The sequence below is a fragment of the Bactrocera neohumeralis genome, unplaced genomic scaffold (genome assembly GCF_024586455.1).
Source record: "Bactrocera neohumeralis isolate Rockhampton unplaced genomic scaffold, APGP_CSIRO_Bneo_wtdbg2-racon-allhic-juicebox.fasta_v2 cluster09, whole genome shotgun sequence".
Lineage (NCBI taxonomy): Eukaryota > Metazoa > Arthropoda > Insecta > Diptera > Tephritidae > Bactrocera > Bactrocera neohumeralis.
The window spans coordinates 2,296,483-2,305,028 of NW_026089622.1; the positions used below are offsets into that span (position 1 = coordinate 2,296,483).

Sequence of the window (8,546 nt, forward strand, 5' to 3'; positions counted from 1 at the left end):
ACTTTACTGGAAGATGTTGCCGAACCAAACTCTAGTTCACGCTAATGAAGACAGAGCACCGGGCTATCCAAGGAACGAGTTACAATTCTTGCCTGCTCAAATGCAACGGGAACAATGAAATTAAAGCCTCTTGTAATAGGAAAATCAAAAAACCCTCGTTCCTTTAAAAACAAAACACTTGCCGTGGACTATGCGCACTCAAAATCCGCATGGATGAATATCGAAATTTTTATAAAATGGTTTTTTAGTAAATTCGTGCTTCAGGTTTGTATATTACAACAATTTTCACCTCAATACTCCTTAATAATACTTTTAATTATAGGTTGAAGATTTTCTTGAAAGTCGAAATCTACCAAAGCGAGCAATATTACTCCTGGATAACGCTCCTAGCCATCCACCTGAAGAAGATTTGGTGACTCCAGATGGAAAAATATGGACAGTGTTTATGCCACCGAATGTAACGGCTCTATTCAACCGATGGACCAGAACGCGATTCGCCTCACCAAATTATTTTACCGAAATTCTTTACTGAGCAGTGTAGTGCAAAAAGAAAATATAAACTCAGCGTTAAAGGACCTCACCCTTTTCAATGCAGTTCAACTTATTGCTGCAGCTTGGGAAAAAGTTTCAGGGGTTGTTCTTCAGAAGTGTTGGAAAAACATTTTAATTAATAAAACCACACCTGACGATGAAGATGATGAAGACAATATACCTCTAGCAGATTTGCGATTCAGAAAAGACCTTTCTGTTATGGAGAGCACACTTTCTCTTATCCATATAATGTTTCCCCAGGTATGGTTTAACTTATGCATTTGTAGAAATAATTTAAATTAATATTCAAATAAAATTTTAGACAAAGTTCAACACAGATGATTTGGAAGCATGGAATAGGCTAGACAATGTACTTGTAGAAGAGAACCCGAGTTCTGAAAATGAACTAGCTATAGAAATTTCAGAAGAGGAGGAAGGTGGTACCGCTGCAGTTGTAGCTGTGCCGCCAATAAAGCATACTGATGCCATCGACTGCTTTGAGAAGTGTATCAAATGGTCTGAAGAAAACAACGTGGAACAGGAAAAAATATTTTTATTGAAAAGCCTACATCAAAAGGCACAGGATCTCAAAATTTCTCGCCCACAAAAGCAAATGAGCATAACAAATTTCTTTTCAGTTGAATAATGCTCATATTTTTGTTATAAAATTCAACTTTTAATTAATTTTATTGTATGCATTTTCCATTGTATATGTATTTATTTCAACCAATGTTTATGAATTCATTAATAAATAGTTATTTTTAAACATATATGTAACAATATTAATTTAGTTTTCGTTTCCGATATAACGAATATTTCAGTTTAACGAACGGTCCCAACATTATATCATTCGTTATATTGGAGTACCACTGTATACGAATCTGTAAGCGTACATTGAATTTAGCATCATTTTTCTCATTTAACACTGAAAATGCTCAATTCTGCTATTTTCGACGCTCCTGCTAAATATTGGTGAAATCCGCTTATAGAAAAGAGTACCCCTGATTTTGTGGTGAAATCCACTAATAGAAAAGAGTACCCCTCCAAAAAATGAAATATCGTAAATGGCAACGCGGTGAATCTTCTCTATATTCTACATTCTCTGTATCTGGGCTCTCGACTGTTTGCTGCTGGACAAGCTTATGTAGCACTTAGTCGTTGTAGATCTTTGGACGGTGCTCGAATTGAAGAACTAGACTGTTCAAAGTTGACAGGTAAAACCCCATGTAACATTGAAGCTTTAGAAGAAATGATTCGATTAAGAAGTAATAATTCGTAAAGTCGTGAATAGAACTTGGTCGCAAATAATATAACAATAAGTCAATGAAAGGTTCCGAGTAGATATTAAATGCTGCCTAATTATCGATTTACTTAACCCATACTACATGGCATAGTTCATATTTTAACAAATTTGGGGTTTCTCACATCAAACTAAAAAATTAAAAATAAATATAGTTAAAAAAACTAAAAAACACGCTTTTAAAACATATCAAACTAAAAAGTGAAAAATAATTCCTGCATTATTGTGAGAAAAGCGTGGGGTGCTTGTTCATATATTAACTTCAAATCGATTTTCCGGTATCGGCGAACCCTTTTTAAATATTTCCATTATTCTGAATTATTCTTGTTGCAATATCGACTTCAAATATTAATAGATGTTTTTAAGTCTGCAAGTGTAACATGAATAAATATAGTTTAAAAAAACTAAATAACACGCTTTTAAAACATATCAAACTAAAAAGTGAAAAATAATTCCTGCATTATTGTGAGAAAAGCGTGGGGTGCTTGGTCATATATCGAGCATTCCACGCTGTCACAAAAGATCAAAACATATTGATATAAAGTATAATTTTTCTAGAAAACAAATATCGATATTCTGACGAAATGATCTGGGTACCGATTAAAAAAATGGAGACGTCAAATGACACTCTTGGATAGAATACATTGAATGCAATATAAAACTAAATAATCGAGTGTATGTTTTAAAATATAAGCAATAATAGTCTGATTAGAAAGCATTGGGATATTTTGTTCACTGGTCTTAGAGCAAACTCTAGGGCTTCACGGCTCTAGCTCACTCAAAAAGATACGTAAAAATTAATTCTACATACAATCACAGAAATCTTCAAAATGGCTAAGAAGATAGACATAGATTTATCGAAACTAAAAACCTACAAAATATTCAGTCCTCCGTGGAAATTGGCAGAATCTCTTTTCACATCCAGTGGTTTTCCTAAAAATAGTACGAACCCACTTGGTTTCAGGCAACTACATGCCAAGGAAGTGCAAAAATGGAAGCAAAAGAACTGGCTAACTTGGAACTGCAATGGTTCAAAGAAAGTTGAAAACACCTTTGCTCTTACTACAGAATCTGAAGAACTAATCAAAAATGGACTTTTGCCTAGCTACACAATTATCTTCACCTCGGAAGTAACAGCAAATGAAGAAGCCGCAAAACTAAAGCCTAAAGGCCGTAATCTAATAATATGCACCGACAGTCAATAAACGTTTTAAAATCAGCAAATATTAGTGATATTCTCACACGTAGGGTCAAAGAGACTCTCTCATACGAGGCAGAAACATAAAAATTTTATAAACGTCAGCGCATGTTAACATTACAGGTAGCAAAAACGCCGATCTGTTACACAGTACAACAGCTAATCTGGGGGGTGAGAAATTCCAAGTCAGGGTGATGGTACTAGGTCAGTATAGTAAAACACTCGAAGGGTTTGGCGTTCGTATGTGTCAGTTTTTTTTATGACCTTTTAATTTTTTTTCTTATCCTTTTTGCGGCTCCTTTATTCGCACATGCATGGCCATTCAATGGATTGTGACCTTCGCCAGGATTAGTCCAAGTCATTGGGATACCTAATGGCATACTTTCACATCTTCTATTTTTGCAATCCATTAGACGGTTGTAGCAGCTTTTACACATTATATTTGGTACCCAATTTTCGTTCACTATAACATTTTGGTTGAAGTACATCTCGTATGGTTGAACAAAATCAGTACTGAAATTTCCCCTTTTTTATATGTTGAGACATATCGAGTTATGTTAAACTACGTTTTTGCCAAAATGTTACAGCTAAGCAAAAAAACATCAAGATAAGGAAAAAATTTAAAAGGTCATAAAAAAAAACTGACACATACGAACGCCAAACCCTTTGAGGGTTTTACTATACTGACCTAGTACTATCACCCTGACTTGGAATTTCTTACCCCCCAGACAATAATCCCAAAAATGTTCCACAGTGTTAGCAAAAGACGCACACTCTTCCTACTTGTTTAATCAACAACTACACCGAAAAAGATATAAAAGGGTGCCTCACAAACTTCAAACGCAAAAACAAGTGTCTAAAATTATGAGAATAAAATTAGTGCTCATTACAAAACTACAGAGTTTGTCCGGAAAGTATTACGACTGATTCTTCGGAGCGTGCGCGGATCGACTGGATTCGGTAGCGGGCGTTTCTACCTAACGAGCAAGCATCTGATCAGTTGTTTACGATCACCTGGAGAGTTAGGACAAACAGGATTTTCCACCGAGGAAAACTTTAGTGCTCTAATTAGAATATCGTCTACATACGTTCGTGTTTTAACACTTCAGTTGCTTGAGGCAATTCTGACCCTGTGCTTTTTGCTAATTCGTGGAGTGTTCGAATGGCTAGATATGAAGCACAGTTGGCGTCAAAGGTAACTGTCTTTAATTTGAAGTCGCGTACGATCTACCGACCATTTTCTTATCTAGTAGGTGCGGTTTTGTAAAAGTCTTCATAACACTGATCTTCAGGAGTTGTGATTGATATGGGATAGAATTTTTCAAACTACCAATAGCTCTACTATTGCATCAAATGAAGCTTGTACATATGTATATACAAAAAAATTATAATATTATATTTTATGATAAAAACGCATTTTTCTCTTTTATTAATCGCGCGTTTGAATTAACTTCTATGTTTTTTTACAGACACGATACTACATATATGCCTTTAGTTATGTGCATGTAATATGTTCAAAATGTTTGTATGAAATTCTGTTTTCTTTGTATGACAATGAACAAGAGTATTGCGTGATACTTGCCGAATTTGACTTTGAGTATAAGTATGTGTATGTACAGATAAGTATTCTTCTTTTTGAATGGCATAAACAACGCTTACGCGGTTATGGAAGAGTTAACAACAGCGCGAAAACTGGCAGCGTCGGCTCATCAGATGTTGTCATCGTCCACGCCTCTGCACCATATAGCAGGACGGGAATTATGAGTGACTTTTAGAGTTTGGTCTTTGTTAGTCGAGAGAGAACTTTACTTCTCAATTGCCTACTCAGTCCGAAATAACACCTTTTCTGCGTTGGATTCCGAGCAGACATTTTTGTTGAAGTTAATGCTGGTCCTAAGGTATTCGAAGTTGTGTACAACTTTGAAGTAATGATTGTCTTGCCCTCATTCACTACCAGACCTTGGTTCTTTATCCAGTCTGGAGAAAGCAGAACTAATGGTGCGGACGTTGAGGTCAATAATATCAATATCATCGGCATACGCCAGCAGCTGTACACTCTTATAGAAGATTGTAACTGCTCGAATTATTTTCTCCAGCAGCAGATTGGATCGCACGAGTTACATCTCAGGTTACGTCTGACGGCATGCAGTTGTGCACAACATCGCATGATCAGCCAGTACGTGACCAAAACAGCAGACTCAGCATATTTTGAGTTTGTTGGAATGTGCATTACACCCACACATTGGGGCAGACTCGACTTGCTGATCTGATGGCAGAGGCAGTCTGAATTCTGCTATAGAATAATAAACAACCTTTTTAATCCATAACTGGCGCAGTCGAACGGAACGGTTTCATATTCTCTGCTCAGCTTCGCTCAGCCAGCAAAGAAAAGCTAAATAAAAATAAATTATTAAATTATTATTATGAACATCAAATAAATTATCAAATTATTATTAAACAAAAGTACTGTTATTAAAAGAAAAGAGGCAATGACACAGCTAATCATATAAATTACAAAGCAGAACAAAATAATACATTTGAGTTGGAAAATTATAGCAAAAGCAAAAACAAAATTACTGCCTAAATGTGCAAGTGCAAAAAGTGAAAGAATTTGTGAAAAGTGCAAAACAAGAATTATTTTGAGAAAAAATAAAGAAAACTGTTGAAAACCCTAAAAGTGAGCTCTAAAATATTCCATTGGATTACTGCAGTCGGATTACCTTTAATACAAAAACAACAACATCAACAGCAGCAACAGCGGTAATAGGAGCAGCAGCCTTAACAAAAAACAACAAAATCAACAGCAACAACAGCAGCAGCAGCTAAAATTAAATATTGATACTTTAAGAAAACAGAAGTTCTCGGAAAAAATAAACCAATTTAAATAAAATGGCTCATAGTAATAGGAATTTTGAAAACTGTGTAGTAGCAATTTCACAATTGTTAGAATTAAATGCAATACATAATCAGAGGTCAATAACACAACGTATTGAAAATGATTTGAAATATGTAAATTCTTTTGAGGGTGATGCCGGCCAATTGCCAGCATTCATTGAAGCAATAGATAGGATTCTGAGGGATTATCTAAACCAGGAACAAGAAGTTTTTAGAGTAATGAACGATTTAAAAATAAGCGGGAAAGCAAAAAATTATTTGCATCTTGACCCACCAGCTAGTTGGGAAGATTGCAAAATAAAACTAAAACAACATTTTAAGCCAAGGAAAGATCAAATACCATAACTAGATAAATAAATACATTACGAAAAGGTAGCATTAGTGAGTTAAGCAGGAGATTCAATGAAATAATTGATTTTATAACTGAATTTGGAGCTCTGGATGAAAACGGGGAGGCAATGAAGGAAATTCTTTCAGGTATGCTTATTCAACGTATTAACCAAATCACATCGGGAACTTGTGCTTATGCAATAAGGAACTCATTGACTCAGTTATCAGGAATTATACTACATATAGTTTCATAGGGCTAGACGATGGAAATTTAAATCCTACATTTTTAACAAGAAATAATATAATAATTTAATAGTAACCACAATCAAAATAATCAAAGAATAAACAACTTTAGGAGACAAGATATTGGCAATCAAAACAATGATCGTTATTATGCACAAAATAATTCGGGACGATACTCCCAAAAAAATACTAACTTTTCAGGGCAAAATAATTATCATCCAAATAATCCACAGAGGCAAACTAATTATCGGACAGGAAATTCAGGCCAATATACAAATCAATATCGTAATAATAATATTAATAATAATAATAACGGCTATGGTAATTCAGCAAGACAAAATATACAGATCGGCACTCGACAAACAAGACGTTCAAATGGCCCAACACCCATGGATGTTGATGCTGTGAGCAGGACAGAGGAAACGAATAACAACGAGGAATTTTTTACCAATTAGCCTCGGAAAATCAAAATAAAATATTAATTTCACTTACTTTGTTTAACAAAAAATGGTGTGCATTGGTAGACCCAGGCTCTACTATTAGTATTATGAAAAAATCAAGCTTCGAACATTATAAGTTACCGGTTCTAGAAAAAAATAAAACAATAATTAGCACACTGAATGGTGATATAAGAGCATCTAACGAAAGAGTTAAGACACCATGTCATGTAGAATTTAAATCCCCTTAGGTGGTTGAAAATAGACTTTGAAAAACCGTACGATCTTATACTAGGAAACGATTTTATATTTAATAATTTCAATATATCGATAAAAATGGCGTTAAAATTCCGTTTTATTCAAAAACTATCCAAGAGCAAGTATATGCATTGGAAGAAATTAAAATGCAAAACATTCAACCGAATCAAATGAACGAAAGGAGGTCGAAAAATTGCTAAAGAAGTATGGAAAATTGATGTATAAAGAAGGCGGTCCACGAAATAAGAACAACAACAAACCAGCAAATCAATTCAAATATATATAGGATACCTCCGAAACATGAGGAAGAAGCCATAAGGCAAATTAGGGAGCTAGAAAAACAAGGTATAATTCGGAAAAGTAGGAGTAAATATAGTTCACCTTTTATCATAGTACCAAAAAAATGTGATAGCATGGGCAATAAAAAATTTCGTTTAGTAATCGATTACCGTAGATTACATCAAATAACTGTCGATGATAAATATCCTTTGCCAAACAATGATGGAATCTTAGACAAGTTGGGAAAGGCGCAGTACTTTAGTACGGTGGGATTATACGAATATATAAGAATGCCGTTCGGACTAAAAAATGCTCCGGCTACCTTTCCACGACTAACGAATGACGTTTATTTGGACGACGTATTAATCTTTTCAACGTCATTGAAGGAACATTTAAACTCCTTAGAGAAAATTTTTTCAAAGTTAACCCTCTACCGCATGGCCATCTTCTTTATGAAAAAAAAAAAATAAAACTCCACTAAAATACGTTTATTTTGAATCCATTTACATATATTTGTAGAAAAAAATATTTTAAAATGCTTATTTTACCAGAAAATAAAAGACGCCATATATGGCTCTCTATGCATACAAAGTTGCTTGGAGTGTATTACTTTTACTCAGTGTGGAAGCGTGTGAAACAGTTTCGTTTGTCATTGTAGCACAGGGATACATTACATTTCTCACAAAAAGTATACGAACGGAATGAGCAGTCATTTTGACAAAGTCTACTTTTCATCCATTTCGGAAAGTGTCCAATACAGTCGGTACGTATAGAATTCAAAGGAAAGTCTTGACGATTACCCTTTTTGGTGCCTTCTCTGCTTGTTGTCGGAGATGAAGAGTTTGATACCGATGCAATTGGACGCCCTCGTTTTCGGGATTTTCCTACCTTGCAAAGATGTTCGCTCACTGCAAGTTTGAAATTAAATAACGGCATAAATTCCCCTGACTTACGGCGCCACAAGATCCAAGAATTTACAAGGCACATATCAATCATGTGGAAAAAAATCTTTTTGTACCAAACCTTAGTGCGTAAATGAATTCTATAAAGACCAAGTAGTGAATCAAGCAAGTCT

At 34.8% G+C, this 8,546-nt stretch overlaps 1 pseudogene; it reads left to right on the forward strand.

Annotated features, from left to right (window-relative positions):
- Positions 1-445: 445 nt before the first annotated feature.
- On the forward strand, positions 446-1,405 carry LOC126763950 (jerky protein homolog-like; annotated as a pseudogene).
- Positions 1,406-8,546: the final 7,141 nt, after the last annotated feature.